Source organism: Anolis carolinensis, chromosome 3 (genome assembly GCF_035594765.1).
Source record: "Anolis carolinensis isolate JA03-04 chromosome 3, rAnoCar3.1.pri, whole genome shotgun sequence".
In the NCBI taxonomy this organism is placed as follows: Eukaryota; Metazoa; Chordata; class Lepidosauria; order Squamata; family Dactyloidae; genus Anolis; species Anolis carolinensis.
Window position 1 is genome coordinate 128,413,056 of NC_085843.1, and position 17,227 is coordinate 128,430,282.

Here is a 17,227-nt window from a genome sequence, read left to right on the forward strand (position 1 = left end):
AATAACAGAGATCAAAAGCCTGCCAAAACAGGTGTGCCTTACATGCCCTGTGGAAGACTGATAAGTCCCGCAAGGCACGAACTTCAGGTGGCAGAGTGTTCCAGAGTGATGGCGCCACTGCTGTAAAAGCTCTACGTCTAGTTGCTGTTAGATGCAAAGTCTTAAAACTGGGAACGTCCAACAGATCTTGATCCTCAGAATGGAGGGATCTCTGGGGTTGGTAGGGGGTGAGGCGGTCCCTCAGGTACATTGGCCCTAGACCATGTAAGGCCTTAAAGGTAAGCACCATCACTTTGAAAGTGATCCGGTGCTCAATTGGTAACCAGTGCAGCTGCAGTAAGATTGGTGTTATATGACATCTCATAGGGACTCCCGCAAGAAGTCGAGCAGCTGCATTTTGTACCGACTTGAGTTTCCAGATCACTGATAAAGGAAGGCCAATGTAGAGGGCATTACAGTAGTCCAGCCTTGAGATGACCATGGCCTGGATCACTGTAGCTAGGTCGTCCCTTGACAGATAGGGGCCAGCCGTCTAGCCTGCCGCAGGTGAAAGAAGGCGGTTTTACTAATGGCAGAGACCTGGGCTTCCATCGTCAGCAGAGGGTCCAAAAGGACTCCCAGACTCTTTACCAATGATGACGGGCATAGCGCCTCACCATCCAGGGTAGGCAACTGGATATCCCCACTGCCCGGTTGACCCAGCCATAGGATCTCCATCTTTGCTGGATTCACCCTCAACCTGCTGGCACGCAGCCATCCAGTAACGGCCTCGATGCATTGATGAAAGTTATCTGGTACAGAGTCCGGTCAGCCTTACATCTTCAACATAAGCTGAGTGTCATCAGCGTACTGGTAGCACTCGAGTCCGAAACATCGAACCAGCTGAGCAAGTGGTCTCTGTTAAACAACAGAGGGGAGAGAATGGCCCCTTGAGGAACCCCACAAAGTAGAGGGGACCTTTCAGAGACCAGGCCTCCCCTCTCCACTCTCTGTCCACGGTTGTGAAGAAAGGAGGCCAGCCAATTTAAAGCTGTCCCCTGACTACAACAACGGCAAGGCGGTGGGTCAAAAGATTAAAATCGACTGTGTCAAATGCTGCAGTGAGGTCCAATAACACGAGCAGCACTGACCCACCCTGATTGAGCTGGCATTGAAGATGATCCGTGATGGAGACCAGCACAGTCTCTGGCCCATGCCCCACACAAAAGCCGGACTGGAAGGGATCTAATCCGGCTGTGTTGTCTAGGAACTGTTGCAACTGTTGGCAGTCAGAGGAAAACAGATTATTGGTTTTTATAAAAGGTAGAGCAGTTGAAGCTTTCTCTTTCTGTTAGGGCACATTAAACAATAAATTAACCAAGTAGTCTTTAGTAAGCACAAGAGTTAGAAGGCACTGAAGGAAGTTGCCTAAACCTCAAAACACCTCCACCCATCTCTGCACTTCCAATCTCCCCACATTGTATTGTTGTGGTAGATTTTAATTGTTGTTTAACTGCTGTAAGTCAGTGTTGGCTGAGGAGCAAGGTGTGCATGTAATAATAAATAAATGCTCCAGGATGCTGGTTCCTCAGGAAAGTTTTTTTTTACCAGTCCAAACAGGAAAGAATAGAGGTTTTTCTTGCATTTCATCTGGACTGGCCTTGAAGAACAGTGACAAATGAAACTAGCAACAGTAAAATAAATAGACCTCTCTGTGTTTAGAAAAGATCTGTCGCCTCCACATGCATCCCAGCCCTGAGCTGTGCCAGGAATTTTGACATTCCTTTGCAAATTAGGCCGGCTTTGTGAATGCAGGTCTGCCTTTTTCCTTCCCACCCCCTTTCCTCCCTCCCTCCCTCCCTCCCTCCCTCCCTCCCTCCCTCTCCCTCTCTCTTTTTGCACTGCACAGGAGGGGCTTTCGGCTTTAGGAATCTGGCAGGGGTTCAAGATCAAAGTATTGCTTTGAACCCACTTGTTAGCCGTGCAAAATAAACACAATCCACCTTGCAATTAAAAAGAATTCATTTTTTAAAAAGATGGGGGGGGAGAGATTTAGAGAGGAGAACTTCTAAAAGAACTTTGCACACCCGCACACGCGGAGCATCTCTCTCACTCTGCTTGTCCAGGAAAAGGCTAAACCTTCATGAGTCAACAGTTTTAGATTTACTTTGGCTTTAGAGATCTTCCCTCCACTGCCCTAGTCTCTCAACCCTTCTTTTTTGTGGAACACAATTGCTGCAATCAAAGCAGTTAAAAGCAGAGCGGTATCCTGATGTTGCCGCAAAAAGTTCCCTCGGCAATTATTGGCCAGTACAACTGTTCACTTCCTGTGGAGGATTTATGCTAAATCCTATTATCAGTCTTGCTCTGCAGTTGCTATTGTCTGGGACTGGAAGCACATCTCAAAAGCTACAGTCAGCCTTTTATCACAAAACATGTGAATGGAGGTTTGAGCATTTCCTCTTTGAGGTCTTTGTGAAAAGTACGATGCTTTCTTTTTTCTATAAATCCCAAATGTTGAAATGAAATGGCATTCTTCCCATCGCCCCACCTTCCCACTTTTACAATAATAATGTTGATCTTTTTTTTAAAAAAACCTGAAAAGTCTGACACCACTGACATCTAATGTACCAATGAGTACCAATCCGCTGGATACAAAGCTGTTCAAGAGTTGTACTGTACCCATAGCAGCTAACATCAATGTTAACATCATTGCAACGTTGTATCGCCAGGATCCTATATGCTCCTAAGCAACGAAGTCAACAACAAAAAGATAAGACTTTCAACAACAGATAATATAATGACACCCACGAACATTCCCAAAGCATCCATGGAAACACCACAGATACTTTTGTTTGACAGTTACACCCACGTATTTGCTAGAAATGACCATGGAGGTAGAAACCTCTCAATATAACCCTTACCAAAGGGCATTTGGTCTATGAGCCATATGAGGCCCAAGGAAGACACATGTCTTCCCATGGAACACAAAAATGACTGAACATTTATTTAGAGGAGTATAACAACAACAACAACAACAACAACAACAACAACAACAACAACAACAACACATTTTATTTATTACCCACATCTCCTGATGGCTTGAGGTGGGATACAATTCAAAAACAAATGAAGATAAAAATACATTATTAAATTTCATAGATAAACACACACACACACACACACACAACTTATACCAAACACAGCTGCAGAATTGACAGATAGTGGTAACAGAATGCAAATCAAAACTTATGGTTGAAAGTTGACTGGCTAGGCCTGGCGGAAGAGGTGGATTTTCAATTTTATTTTAAATTCTGACACCTTGTTGACTGTTAGACCTCTTCCGGCAGGCCATTCCACAGTTGTGGAGCAGCTGATGAAAAAGTCTTCTGCATGACAGTCGTCAGTCAGGTTCTGGCTGGTTGGAGTAGCCACCCACCAGAGGAACTCAGTGTCCTAAAAAGTGGATTGTGCAGGAGAAGGCGATCCTGTAGGTAACTGAATCTAACTATGTAGGACTTTAAAGGTCAAAACCAACATTTTGTAATTTGCAAAGAATTTATTTAGCAGCTAGTTGAATAACTTTAGTATGGGTGTAATATGGTCACTCCTAGATGCTCCTGTAACCTATCTAGCTGCCATGTTTTGAACTAATTTTCCGAACCAATTTTCTGTACCAAATTTCTGAACTTGGTACAGAGGCACTGACATAATAATAATAATAATAATAATAATAATAATAATAATAATAATAATAATACATCACACAGTCCTAGACACTTGGGAAGTGTTCAACTTGTGATTTTGTGATACGAAATCCAGCATATCTATCTTGTTTGCTGTGTCATAATAAAAATAATAATTTTGTTTCCTACCCACCTCTCCTCATGACTTGCGGTGGGTTACAGAATAATTAAAACATAAACATTGTAAAAAATACCACAAATACACATATTAAAATGTATTTCTATAAAAGATACATACCTCAGGTTCTATGAAGGGTCACAACCGGCGTATCAGTCAAAGCTAGTACTAAGCACTCTTGTCTGTCGCATCTACCTGAACTGACATTTGGGGAGACAGATCCAAGAGTGCTCCCAAGCTGCAAACACAGTCTTTCAGGGTGAGTGTAACACCATCCAGAACTAGTTGTCACACCTCCATTCCTAGGTTAAGATTCTTAGTGGCAAGCATTCTGTCTTGTTTGGATTCAGTTTCAATTTGTTTTTCTTCATCCAGCCCATTTCCTCTTCCAGGCATTCTTTCAGATTCATTCAGAAATCAACTGTTTTTGCTTAGACAGCAAATTGTATTCAGTTTGCCCTGGTAGCATCTCCCCAAAGAAGCTTCATAGATCTCTTTATGCTTCTTGTATAGGACTAAAAAAATTGGGACAGTGGTGTTGAGAAAGAATCAGGCTAAATGTCTGGTAGGCTCCATTCACCATAGTAACAGTATAATTTGCTATGACTGTGGCTGTCCAACAGAACAAGTGTGAAATTTCTTCATCTTGTTCTCTTGGATTGTGGAATTGGAAATGCCAGTTTCCAATTTGGACACCTTCCTCTCTATAGAGATGCCATAATAATGGTAATAGTTTGATTGTTGGACTTGGACTTTGAATCTCAGCTCAGCTATAGATACCCACTGAGTGATCTTGGGCATCACATTCTGTCATAATAAGAGGAAGCCCATAACAAACTTCCTGTGAATAATACTTGCCAATAAAACTCTGAAAACGTTGCCATAGGTTGAGGTTGACTTGGCAACATAGCAGCATCCATCCATCCCCCTCTTCCATCCCTTTCTACAAAATCCAATCAGTATTTTGCTGGTGTTTGTTGTTACAAATACTGTATTTATTTTTTACAAGAGGGAAAGAATAATGTTAAGACAATGTATTTCATTCATTCAGGTCACATGTAATTTGCTGCTAGTTTTATTTGCCATTTTTCTGAAAAACAAATCTTCTTTAAAAATGCTGGTCCCAGGCATGGGGAGGGAGGATATTTGTTTCTGTTCTTCAAGTATTTCACTGGAAAAGGTGTTTTGGTGTTCCCGCTTCCTTCTCATTGTGAAGGCACTGAAATTATGATAAAAGCATTGTATTGTTGAAAGCTTTAAAGCCGGAATCACTGGGTGGCTTTTTGGCTGCATGGCCATGTTCTAGCAGCATTTTCTCCTGATGTTTCATCTGCATCTGTGGCTGGCATCTTTGGAGGATTTCCAGGATGGTCATTCAGCCTGGAAACCATGCAACACCCTGATAAAAGCATTGTTTCAAACCTAGCATGAACAAGGTAATGTTTCAGAAATATCACATTGCTGGAGCAAATAAAAGCATGATATACTTTGGTTAGTTTCACTGAAGTTTTTTTTCCCTTTTTCCTCCATATTTGAAAGCCAAATTATTTTTTCATACCACTGAAGCTATAAATACCAGGTTTTACCACATGAGGGCACATTCAGAAGGGTCACCTTGCATAAATATATAAATAATTTAATGAATACCTAGATAGCTGGATGGATGGGTAAATGGATCAAATGACTAGCCAGTCCAAGGTGAAGTTTGATCCCAAGATGATTGTATTCTCACAGAATTAAGACAAGACTTAGACCTGAGTGGCATTTCAGCATAAGGTCCAAACTGAGGACTCAGGAAGAAATAATTGGTTAGAAAGTGCTGGAGCTTGAAGGAAGTTAGAAAAAGTAATATAGCTAAGGAGATCCACACCATTTCAAGAATGAAGACATGGAAATTTTATTAGTGTGGTTAGCAATATATAATGCTTAAACTAATTTTCTCCATCATCATAAACAACACCATACCATCCTGATTTCACTTTTTTATTTCAGTGATTTGGACAAGGGACACTATCTGCACCCTTCAGCTGAGTCTTGATTCTGCCTAGCTATATATACTGGTCTGCCATGTATTTTACTAATCAAATTTGATTAAAAATTAATTTGGGATAATACCATTTATGAGAAACCATGAAATTGATTACCATACATACTTTTATTCTTATATGCTACACAATTCATGGAAGATTGGCATTCCTCTTTCAAGGTAATTGTATGTAGGTACATTCATGTGTGCATATTTTTTGTGCCTTGAAGTAATTTCCACCACATGGTGACCCCAAGATGATACTATAACTGGGTTTTCTTGACAAGATATGTTTGGAGAGGGTTTGTTATTGCCTTTCTCTGAGGCTCAGAGTGTGTGACTTGCCCAAGGTCACTCAGTGGGTTTCCATAGCCGAGCAAGGATTTTGATGTCTCAGAGTCACATTTCAGTGCTCAAACCACTCACCACACTGGCTCTCATAGCAATCTTATCCTAGGATTTTATTGGTAAAATTCGAATGGGGGCCACAATAGCAAAAGGACTAAAACCATCCCTGACAGAAGACAATACTATCTTGATTGTATATGCATATTCATGGGCTTCCATCTGGTTCTTTCTTGAAATATCCCAGATTTCTTTTCCTTCCTGTCTACCTTGTGTCCTTCTTGTTTCCACTAATCATTTATCACATCTCATTTCATGCTACATTTCAGGATCCGATTTTCACCAATTTCCACTGAAACTTTAAAAAACTTAAACTTATAGTTAAACTGCACTATTATACTAATATTGAGTATTGGAATCAATTTGTTTTACTGCTAACATTCCACTTTTTCTTGTTTGATCTCTGTTAAATCTGTGTCCTTGAAAAAATAAATGTGTTTACTTTGCAACTTTCTTTACTGTGTCCAAGGAAACAGAAATACACATGATCTAGATACAGTACATTTGAAAATACTTGGCCAGGATCCCAAGTGTCCTATGTATGTATTTAGATGCATGCAATCATGGTTGCAGATTTCCTCTTTTAGAGATTACAACCCATATTTCATAAAATGCTACTTCAGTACTCACCTTTATATTGGGGGGGGGGGGTGTTTATCCATGCTACTGGAAAGGTTGAGGCCAACATATTTTGCTTCCAGAGGCAGAGAAGCAAACTGCGCACATGCACAAAGGTGCATCATGCACTGAGCCAAATTATTTTGACACTTAAGGTATGAAATTGCACTGATACTTCTTCCTATCTTTGGCAGTAAAAATACAATATAGATGAATAAACTCATTCATTCCCTTTCATGACACCCCAAAAGAGTTTGTCTAATAAAATCAAAAACATAACCATGTTATTCTGGAATATTAGAATGCAAAATACATCTTCTGGCTCCTTGAAGACTACCTGGGAAACAAAGTTAGTACCATAAGCTTTCGTAGATTAATACATCTGTTTCCTTGGATGTATCAGATTAGATATTTCCTTGCATCCACAAAACTGGGCACACAACACAGTAGTATGATGTATATTCACACACTACCATATAGTTCTGTTACAGTAATTAATGAATGAGTGACCACTTGCATTACTTATGGTGCCATCCAACAATTATCCCCAATGTATGATGCCAATGTTTAGGCATAGAAAAAAGCTCAAGGTTTAATTAACTTGACTAATCCAAATCTAGCTATGTGACTCCTCAACATTTTGTTTAGCATTCTTGTCAATTTCATGGTATAAGTTTCCTGTTCTGCCAATGCCTTTGAGTGCTTTTGCATTAAAGGTAAAATAATAGGTGAGCAGAGCCCCAGGTAGCTGAGTAGGTTAAACCACTGAGCTGCTGAACTTGCTGACTGAAAGGTCAATAGTTTGAATCTGGGGAGCGGGGTGGGCTCCCACTGTTAGCCCCAGCTTCTGCCAACCTAGCAGTTCAATAACATGCAAATATGAGTAGATCAATAGGGACCGCTCTGGCAGGAAGGTAACAGTGCTCCATGCAATCATGCTGCCCACATGTCTGGTGTCTTATGAACAACATCGCTTCTTCAGCTTAGAAATGGAGATGAGCACCAACCCCCAAAGTTGGACATGACTAGACTTAACGTCAGGGGAAAACCTTTGCCTTTACCTTGAGTCAGGCATATGGGTTTTTTATTTTTTGCACATATCATGTCAAGTCATGGAATACAAAAAAAAAATTGAACCAGTACTTCTGATTTTCCAGTTGAAAAGGATGGGCATAAAGCAGATCTATTCTGAGAGATCTCTGGGAAATAGACAGAACCTCAGCAAAGTTACTGACTTCAGCAAGAGATCTTCCAAACTGGACTGTAAAGGTGAGAAAAATCTGGAGAAGGCATTGTGTATGAAAAGCAGGGCAAATGGGCATCTCAAGCAGCAGGTTTTGGATGTCATGAAAGGGCAGTAGCTACTTTATTATTTGCTTAGTTATCACCATCTTTTTTACTGTCCAAGATACAGTAATGGGGATCTGCTTCCCTGGGGGTTTTCTGGTGCATCAAAATTCACTGGTTAATTTTGGATACTCTAAATGTCGACTTGCGATGTAACAGCACTGCACAAGTATAGTACCATGACCCGAGTTTAACTGCTATGGAACCATCCTAAAACAACCTGGGATTTGTAGCTTAGTGCAGGACTTGGCATTTTCTGAATTTTAGTGAATGACAACTCTAGAGCTTTCAGCCAGACAATTCTAAAGTGTTTCAAAACAGAAACAAAAGCCAAAAAACAAAAACAAATAATCACCCCCCCCCCCTTTACAAATCTTGGGATTCCCAAAGAGGGAGCCTTGTCAGCTAAAGCAGTGTCAAACTGCTATAATTCTGAGTGTGGCTATTTCCTTGGTTGAGAGTATTATTTTGTGTTCCATTTCAGGGAAGAAAATAGCTTGTCTCATTACTGATGAAATGACTTCTTACTACTGGTATCGAAAGGTGTAATTTGAAAATAATGCTGTTTTACACAAAAAATCTCCAAATTCCATGTTGACTGGGGACATTTGAGAATTATAACTTTTTTAAAAAACTAAAAAAAGTCATGCTCTGTAAGAAAAAAGGTTGTGGGCTCAATGACACCATTCTTTCTTTTCTTCTTCCCCCCTCCTGCTTCACCCCTCTACTTCCCAAGTCACTATTTTGCACCTGACTCCACCAGGTGGAGCTTAGGCTAAGTAGAACCTGGAAGCCTGGAGTCTGTTCAGTCCTGTGGAGCAAGTGCGCTTTACAATGTACATTCTTACTTTATATTTATGAACATGGTTAACATATTCCCTAAGTAATACAATGCATGCCAAATTTAGAATTTAGACTACAGTTGACAGATGATCCTTATTTTAAATCACTGTCCTTTGCAGGAGAACATCATGATGGAAAGAAAATGGTAGTAACCCACCTATCACATCGTTATTCTGACACATGTAAAATCCTGGGAAATGTAGTTTAGAGTGGGGCCTTTTGAATACTCTGTGACAGAGGTCCTTGCCTTCCCAAAGTACATTTCTCAGAATTCTGCTTGCATCAGAAGAACAGGGCTGCCAGTGTGATAAGGGGGTTACTAAGCCATAAAATTCACAAAGTTGTACGGGCAGGGTAGTAATGGATCCAAACATGCCCATGAGCCAAATAGCGCAATAATTCATGTTAGGCAGGGAGAATAGGACACTCTACTGGGAGGAAGGGATGAGTACAGTTACTCTTCTGGATTATATTTTGGATTTTTATCTCTATGACTGAAATTTAATAGAAACTACAGCATTTGTTGTACTTCATAATTCTATCTGGAGCCCCATCAAACATATCATACCCCTCGATATTTTTATTTTAAATTTGTATCAAGAAATTATAATATAGCATTTTGACAAGATGTGCAAGATGCTGCTATCATATATTGTTTATCATTTTACAGTGGTGTTTCAACGCATATTCTGCCTTATTTTAACATTGCAAAGTTGGCTTAAGGAAATTGATGAGAGGAGATAAAACCATAGCAGTTGTAGCATGCCCATGATAGTGTGTTGTTGTTGTTGTTGTTGTTGTTGTTGTTGCATGCATTCAAGTTATTTCTAACCTATGGTGACCCTAAGGTGAACCTATTGCAGAGTTTGCAGATTTGTTCAGAAGAGGTCACATAGATGTAAACCATGTTCGGGTTAAATGCAGGAAGCTATTCTTTAGTCCTTTATACCCCTGCCACAAGTGTCAAGTGTCAACAAGGTTCGCAAGGCTAAAGCGCAAAATGAGCTCAGGCTTGCCAGGGACATTAAAAACAACAAAAAAGCCTTTTTTGCTTACATTGGTAGAAAAAGGAAGAAATAGGAGGCGATAGGGCCTCTGCAAGGAGAAGATGGGGTGATGGCGACAGGGGACAGGGAAAAGGCAGAACTGCTCAATGCCTTCTTTGCCTCGGTCTTCTCACAAAAAGAAAGCCATCTTCAACCTCAGCAACATGAAATGGACGAAGGATTTGGGGAAATCCAACCCCAAATAGGGAAACAAGTTGTCCAGGAACACCTGGCTGCTCTAAACGAATTCAAGTCACCAGGGCCAGATCAACTACATCCAAGAGTACTTAAGGAACTAGTGGAAGTTATTTCAGAACCACTGGCAATCATATTTGAGAGTTCTTGGAGAACGGGAGAAGTCCCAGCAGATTGGAGGAGGGCAAATGTGGTCCCTATCTTCAAGAAGGGAAAAAAGACCCAAACAATTACCGTCCGGTCAGCCTCACATCGATACCAGGCAAAATTCTGGAAAAGATCATTAAGGAAGTGATCTGCAAACACTTAGAAACAGATGCAGTCATTGCTAATAGTCAACACGGATTTACCAAAAACAAGTCATGCCAGACTAATCTGATCTCTTTTTTCGACAGAGTTACGAGTTGGGTCGATACAGGGAATGCTGTGGATGTAGCCTACCTAGATTTCAGTAAGGCCTTCGACAAAGTCCCTCACAACCTTCTGGCAAACAAACTAGTAAAATGTGGGCTAAACAAAACTACAATTAGGTGGATCTGTAATTGGCTAAGCAAACGAACCCAAAGGGTGCTCACCAATGCATCGTCTTAATCTTGGAAAGAAGTCACAAGTGGAGTGCCGCAGGATTCCTTCCTGGGCCCGGTTCTGTTCAACATCTTTATTAATGACTTAGACGAAGGGTTAGAAGGCATGATCATCAAGTTTGCAGACAACACCAAACTGGGAGGGATAGCCAACACTCCAGAAGAAAGGAGGAGAATTCAAAACGATCTTGACAGACTAGAGAGATGGGCCGAAACTAACAAAATGAAGTTCAACAGGGACAAATGCAAGATACTTCATTTCGGCAGAAAAAATGGAATGCAAAGATTCAGAATGGGGGACACCTGGCTAGACAGCAGTACATGTGAAAAAGATCTTGGAGTCCTTGTGGACAACAAGTTAAACATGAGCCAGCAATGTGATGCGGCTGCTAAGAAAGCCAACGGGATTCTGGCCTGCATAAATAGGGGTATAGCGTCTAGATCCAGGGAAGTCATGCTCCCCCTCTATTCTGCCTTGGTCAGACCACACCTGGAATACTGCGTCCAATTCTGGGCACCACAGTTGAAGGGAGATGTTGACAAGCTGGAAAGCGTCCAGAGGAGGGCAACTAAAATGATCAAAGGTCTGGAGAACAAGCCCTATGAGGAGAGGCTTAAAGAACTGAGCATGTTTAGCCTGCAGAAGAGAAGGCTAAGAAGAGACATGATAGCCATGTACAAATATGTGAGGGGAAGTCATAGGGAGGAGGGAGCAAGCTTGTTTTCTGCTGCCCTGCAGACTAGGACACGGAACAATGGCTTCAAACTACAGGAAAGGAGATTCCACCTGAACATCAGGAAGAACTTCCTCACAGTGAGGGCTGTTCGGCAGTGGAACTCTCTCCCCCAGACTGTGGTGGAGGCTCCTTCTTTGGAGGCTTTTAAGCAGAGGCTGGATGGCCATCTGTCAGGGGTGCTTTGAATGCGATTTCCTGCTTCTTAGCAGGGGGTTGGACTGGATGGCCCATGAGGTCTCTTCCAACTCTACTATTCTGTGATTCTATGATTCTATCATTCAACTATTGGGGCAACCTGGGGATGGGCTGTGGCACAGGCTGGTTAGTAGCCAACTGCAATAAATCACTATGATCAAGAGGTCATGAGTTCGAGGCCAGCCCATGGTGGAGTGAGCACCCGACCATTAAAATAAAAAATAGCCCTGCTCGTTGTTGACCTAAGCAAACCGAAAGATAGTTGCATCTATCAAGTAGGAGATTTAGGTACCACTTATGCAGGGAGGCTAATTTAACTAATTTACGGCACCATAAAAATCGTCAAGCAGCGTTTGGAATGAGAAAGTTGGTGTCACAGTGGATGATAAAGCAGCTGCTCCCCCTGTGGCCAGAATCGAGCATCCCCTCAGGAAGCTGGAAGCTGGAGAAGGTTAAATTGCCTCTGTGTCTCTATGTTCATACGGCATTGAATGTTTGCCATGTATGTGTACATTGTGATCCACCCTGAGTCCCCTTTGGGGTGAGAAGGGCAGAATATAAATACTGTAAACAAACAAATAAATAAACTGCTAATGCTTCTTATAAACAGAAAGGAAATGTAGAGAGGGAAGAGAAATCCAGATGATGAAAATGCAGCTGCTCTGGGCTTCAAAGGAAAGGAAAGGACCTCATATCTTCCTTCCTCCAAGCTGTGGCCAGCTGCTTCTTCATTTGAACTGCCTCTTTGTCCCCTCTCCTCTTTCCAATGGGATTTACACATAAACTCACTATTCAACACTGACGTATAGGATTGAAGACAATGTGTAAATTAGTAAACACCTGAAGAAAATAATATTTTCAGACAAATAAACCAACCCCAAACATTACTGATCTATCTAGAAATAGAAGTATTTGACAAAGGAATATTTTCAGCTTTTCAGACCTTGACTCCATTTCATATGATGATGAATTCTGAGAGTGCTTGCATATGAAACACATGCTCTGTTGCATTGACCCATCTAAGCATGTTTCCAGAACAGCATATTTTCAGAACACAGCCTTGGTATATTTTTCCCAATAAGCAGATGGCAGTATTCAAGGCTTGGATTTCTTCTGGAATTTAGAGTTCAGCTCAGTTGAAGCAGATCCCATTCCCCTTAGCAAGAGAGAGTCTTTTTAATTAGCACCAGGAAATGTTCTTTTCTCTCTCTTTAAAGGAAATGGAGCTTGATGACCTGATTTCCATAAATATTTTGCTTTTTCCCTTCTCCCAAATGTGATCTCCTTTCTTCCCTCTTTCTACCACCCCCCCTCTCTCTCTCTCTCTCCCAGTGAACATTTTTGCATTGAAATTGACGATGTAAATGAAGGCCTGCCCTTGCTGTCTGGTTTTAGTTACAATGTCTGTTTGTTGACATCTCACGTGAAGGCCTGCTGTGTCTCTGGCTCTGTCTACTTCGTTTCCCCTCTAATTAGGCTTTGCCCTCAATTAAGTTAATGATGCAACTTTTTCCTATAGATCATTTGCCCCTTCACTCAGCAGAATACTGAAGGGCGCATCCCTCTTTGGCTAGAATCATTCGCCTTGGGGCACAGGCTTTTCAGTATAGAGAAGTATTAGGGCAGTGGAAAGATGCAGTTTACTGGAAATATATAACCTTACATAAAGGAGGAAGGGTGGAATATGAAATTTTTAAGGGCATGGATTACAAATCATTCCATGCCCAAATTTCATGTAACTCTATGCACTGAATGATCCTTCAGTACCTGATCCCATCCCCCAGAAGCTTTTTATACATAGATCAGTGGATAGTGACAACCTGAATCTCCAAGAATTTCCACTGCATGAGACTATCGTGCAGGAATGCATGGTTGTCAGCAAAATGGCACCTTTCTGCATATTGTTCACACAAAAGTCCATGTCTCACAGGTTCTAGGGATGATTTCAGGAGATCAGAAAAATTACAAGTGTAGGAAGATTTAGGAGTCACATACAGCCCATGGGTTGCACTTTGCCAATCCTTAGAGTAAAATAAATGAGGAAACACACTGGAAGAAAAAAAGATCATCCCTAATAATAATAATAATAATAATAATAATAATAATAATAATAATAATAATAATAACTTTATTCTTATACTGCGCCCCATCTCCCCGAAGGGACTCGGGGCGGCTTACATGGGGCCAAGCCCGGAACAACAATATAAAAGCAAACACAAACAATAAAAACAATAATATACATCCCTTTCAACGGAATGTATATTATCTCAAAAAACAATTTGAAAGGAAATGTCAACCACATTTGTAAAAAGGACTTCTCATCAGCTGGATATTTTGCTAATTACAGCAAGGACGGATTTGCATTGGTGGTTGTTTGATATTATTACTGTTATGTAAACCTTTGTTTTAACTTCTGATTTATCATCTTCTTGTGTTTTAAACTGTGTATATTGTTTAATGTATTTGTGCTGTTACTTTTGTAACATTGTGAGCCGCCCCGAGTCCCCATGGGGAGATGGTGGTGGGGTATAAAGTTTTATTATTATTATTATTAAGGACTGTGGCAGAAAGAAATCATGAAGCCAGTGGTAGCTAGTTGTTGGTCTAACATGGTTTAGACCAGACATATTCATAGTTAACGTAAATCTATTTGAAATTCACAGGATATAGGTTATTCCTGACAAAGTTGTTCTATTGATTACGGTAGTTTTAAAGCAACAGGCGTACTCAAAACATGAATCTGGACCAAAGCCGTCATATGAACTGTGTCAGGAATGCATCATGGTGTAATTCTGTCTCACATGTTGATGCTGACTGCCTTGAGTTCCCTCTGTAGGACAGGTTCCTGAACTTGAACTTCCTGTAATTAGCCCTCTCCAGACTATCCAAGTACTTCCTTTGCCAAGATTGTGAGGAACATTTCAGCAGCCAATTCCAGAATAGAAAAAGTGACTAAAAATAAAGAAGAGCCACCATCAGCCTTCCTGGGAAGTCAGTTCTGATGGTCTTTTCCTCAGGAGACATTCCATCAGGCAGAGAGACTTTAAAAGACTTGAGAAACTGCTTTTCAAGTTTCTTGCTTTCTCATTTTCATTTTTTAAATGGTAAGCTTGAGGGAAGTGTCTATCTTGAACTTATATGTCAGTCACTAGCAGTATCTCATGTTCCCGTGTTACTGAAATAGTAAATCTGTTCCAAGGTTTAAAGGAGCTATCCAAGGTGTTAAACTAAGATAGGGGAATGAGTTCAGCATCTTGAACAGATCCTGTACAGTTTGAACTAAAAGCCAGAGTGACTTTTAGTTCACCACTGCACTGATCTGGGAATCTACAGACCAATGTGAGCTTTTCCAGCTGGGCAGTGTAGTATACATATAATACATACATTACAAAATATCACATCAGAACTTCTTAGTATGCCATTAAGTATGTCTAAGCACAGGGTGGTATTTTCTTTTCTCTCTGTTTGTGGTGAGCTGCACCAAAGTATGCATGAATGACAGTATCAAAAAATGAATACACATCCCTTTTATTGGAACAAACATCCCACATGGTTCTGTTATGGCACCTTGTTGATATTAAGAATTACAGCTTCAGCAATGAAGGTTGAATGAAAAGTTATGCCTCCACCTTCATAACTCCTCAACAGATGGCAGTACTGGTATGTGGCAGTATGGAACCCTGTGCAGACGGTCGGTCAATGCGACTTAAGCAACGTGCAGTCATTGAATTCTTGACAGCAGAAGGTGTCACCCCAAAGGAGATTCATCAGAGAATGCAAGATGTTTATGGTGATTGTGTTGATGTGAGTACTGTGCATCGTTGGGCGAGTAAGTTTAAAGATGTTGAGGTGGGAACATCTGACTTGTGTGACAAACAAAGAGTTGGACGTCTTGTGACAGCAACCATTGGGTTTCACAAGCAAAAGGTTGACAGATTGATTCAGGACAATTGTCGTATCACTCAGAGAGAAATTTCAAGCATAATCGGCATGTCATGAGAACATTATTGCTTTGGCTATTGGAAGATCTGTGCACGATGGGTACCCAGGATGCTGACGCCTGAAATGAAAGTGCACAGACTTGAAATTTTCCAGGAACTCCTCTTGCGTTATGAAAATGAAGGTGATTCCTTTCTCCTTTGGAGTGACACCTTCTGCTGTCAAAAATTAAATGACTGCATGTTGCTTAAGTCGCATGGACCGACCGTCTGTGCAGGGTTCTATACTTTGCACTTTAACTACACAACCATTCAATGCTAAGGCTTCCTGCCAAATGGAACTGTAGAGGAGAGTCTACTGAACAAGCCAGTACCTGCTGCATACCAGTATTGCCACCTGTTGAGGAGTTACCAAGGTGGAGGCATTACTTTTCATTCAACCCTCGTACATTAATATGTCCATGCATTATCATATCTTTACAAAAATATAATGTCTCAGTTGACATCAAATCTTTGCACACATATTACCTTAATAATCTTTAAAATTGGCATATACAGGTAATATCATCAACCCAGTATAGAAAATGGAGAGATGGCAAAGGAAACTGTAGTTCTTAATATCAGCAAGGTGCTTCTTTAGGATTATCAATTGAGCTCAATTTTAAAGAGAGATTTGAACCCAAGACTTTACTGTTCAGACTTTCATCTGTAAAAGATTATATTATGAAATAATATCATAATATAATCCTTTTTAAAGAATATAATCATTCACCAACAGATGGACAGATTGATAGAATTACATCATACTCCCCAACTGCCACAATTTGGCAAGGACAGTTCAGATTAACTCCCTGCTGTCCCTCTTTTTTCAACTGCTTTTAAAATGCTCTTCCTTTCCCCCTCTTTTTCTTCCACTTACAGTAGAGTCTCACTTATCCAACATTCGCTTATCCAACGTTCTGGATTATCCAAGCCATTTTTGAAGTCAATGCTTTCAATACATCGTGATATTTTGGTGCTAAATTTGTAAATACAGTAATTACTACGTAGCATTACTACATATTGAACTACTTTTTCTGTCAAATTTGTTGTATAACATGATGTTTTGGTGCTTAATTTGTAAAATCATAACCTAATTTGATGTTTAATAGGCTTCTCCTTAATCTCTCTTTATTATCCAACATATTCGCTTATCCAACGTTCTGCCAGCCCGTTTATGTTGGATAAGTGAGACTCTACTATACTTCAATTGCTACAAACTGAGTTCAAAGTGTAAAAGTTGATTGTACTCAAATAATTCAGTAAGCGGGAAAGAGGAGCAAGGGCAGAATCTTGCCCTTTGCTTTTGGCTTAGGCAAAATCAAACTGCTGCAGCCTCTCCTAGTTTCCTCATCAATAACCTTTTTCATTTTAACCAGTCCCTGAAATTGTTTGGCCACAAGCATCCAAT